This window comes from Chenopodium album, chromosome 14 (genome assembly GCF_948465745.1).
Source record: "Chenopodium album chromosome 14, dcCheAlbu1.1, whole genome shotgun sequence".
In the NCBI taxonomy this organism is placed as follows: Eukaryota; Viridiplantae; Streptophyta; class Magnoliopsida; order Caryophyllales; family Amaranthaceae; genus Chenopodium; species Chenopodium album.
Window position 1 is genome coordinate 9,962,548 of NC_137847.1, and position 2,382 is coordinate 9,964,929.

Sequence of the window (2,382 nt, forward strand, 5' to 3'; positions counted from 1 at the left end):
GAAGCTCAGCACGCCAAATAGACTTCTAGTCAAAAGAGCAGCCACCCATAGATGAAGACACGACATTTCGGGTTTGCTCATCAATTAACATATTATAAGCACTCCTCACCGAGTAATGTCCATCCTTTGTAAAATTCCAAGACCACGATTCCTTACTGTCAAACATAGGGATATGAATATTCTGAATTTTGCTCACCTCATCTTAAGAAAAAATAGTGTTCAACATGTCCACGTCCCAGCTTCTGTTACTCCAAAGTTGGCGCACATAATTTATCCCTGCAGCATTATCACCTTGACTTGTCCCAATTGTAAAGCTTGGCAGATTTGGAACCCAAGAATCCCTCCAAATATTGATAGAAGACCCGTCCCCAATGTTTTTCCTCGCCCCTTTCAAAAGAACATCCCAAGCTCCTAGAATCGACCTCCACGTGAAGCTTGCATTCGGACTGATTTTTGCTTCTAAAAAGGTTGAGTGCGGAAAGTATTTGCCTTTAAGGACCTTTGCCATGAGAGAGTCTTCATTTAAGAGAGTACGCCAAGTTTGCTTTGCAAAGAGAGCTCTATTGAAAGATTTCATATTACGGAAACCAAGACCCCCTTGATTTTTTGAATTATACAATTTATCCCAGGAAACCCAACAAATTTTCCTCTCTTCCCCTTTTTGACCCCCAAAAAAATTGACGACACAATTTTTCAACCACATTTAGAATGATATCCGGGATCGCAAAACATTACATAGCATAGGTCGGAATTGCTTGAGCAATTAATTTAATCAAGACCTCCTTCCCTGCTTGAGACAAGTATTTCTCCTTCCACCCCCTCAGTTTCTTCCAAATCCGATCCTGAATATTCTAGAAAACCTGTTTCTTGGAGCTACCAATATAAGTCGGTAAACCAAGATATTTGTCATGTCCTTCGACAGCCTTAAATGATAAATTCATCTGAAGCATGTTTTTCCATTCTTGATCAATGTTTTGGCTAAAAGACACCTCTGATTTATCCATATTCAGATTCTGACCCGAAGCCACTTCATAAGTAGAAAGGATCCCAAGCATATTCTCAACTTCCTCCTCCGTAGCTGTAGGGAATATTTCAAGCCATCCCACACTTGAACCCCACTGTGATCATACACTTAAGCATGGTGGCGTCCAAAGGGAAGGAAGCTAGAGCAAAAGAGTCGCCAACAAGTTTTAGGAACTTGTAAACCGTTCACAAGGTGAAGGTTACACCCCTTAACGATCCAGGAGATCGTTAACTGTAATAGGTCTGGAACCATGACTAGAAGTTCGGGGATGAAGGTACAAATCCAACCTAAAAGAAATTGAACCTGCCCTAAAAATAGGCCTCTACTTTATTCTGCTTGTATTCATGTGCGCTTTCTGACTAACATGCAATCAATAGGTTAACCCTAAACCTATTTATCTATGTTGGTTGAATTTAATGCACAAATAAAACTATTATTGGCGATCACTTGAATTATAATCATATTATCCTAAACAAGATTATTAATTATCTTATTAAGCGTGATTACAAGTACAAATTCCCTTTAAACATTCATAAAAGGCGTGATCAAGAAATAACAACAATAATATATATCAAGCAATAATAATGATAACGATAATCATAACAATCACCATAATCATAATAACGCTAAAGCATAATAATAGCAAGATCCTAGGCATGATACTAACAAGATTAATAACAAATCCTAGCATGTCACTAAGCAATAAAGATCAAAGCTTTAGCTCTAACATGATACTAACATGATATTAGGAAAAAAAATAGGAAGCATCATAGAAACATACGTGATATTAGAAATTAATTAACCCTAAACATGATACTAGGGAGCAACAAAACATCCTAACATGATACTAGGAATCAAAATAAAAATCTAAGCATGATTTCTATGTCAAAAGAATAATGAAACAATTACATTACTTACTTGGATGCCTCGTACCTCTTTCTAATAACAAAATACACACGTTAGTAACTTCAAGGAAAAGTATTAAAATCAAACAATTAAATTAAATAATTGAAATAGAGATTTGGGACCAAACCCTCAGAAATATCAAACCTTTCACGTCTAGGGCGAAAGCAACTTCGAACTTGGCTAGGTGTGTCTAAAACTAATGTATGAGGAATTGTGTTTGAGGGAAGGTTTAGAAAAAGAATAGAGAGAGAAGGAAAGCTTCTAGCTTTTAAAGAGAGATGATTGTTGTTGAGAGTTGATGATTTGAAAACGGAGGTCCAGGGACCCTATTTATAAGAAAATAGTCCAGAATCGATAGAAAAGAATCAGAGTTCAAAAAGGAATAAAACACTCTTCTGTCACCAGCGACAGAGCTCGTCGCCAAGCGACAGGCTTCGTCGCCAGGCGACGAA

At 37.3% G+C, this 2,382-nt stretch overlaps 1 pseudogene; it reads right to left on the reverse strand.

The window, feature by feature from the left end:
• Positions 1–202: 202 nt before the first annotated feature.
• Positions 203–703, reverse strand: LOC145577755 (putative mitochondrial protein AtMg00310 pseudogene; annotated as a pseudogene).
• Between the last annotated feature and the right edge of the window lie 1,679 nt (positions 704–2,382).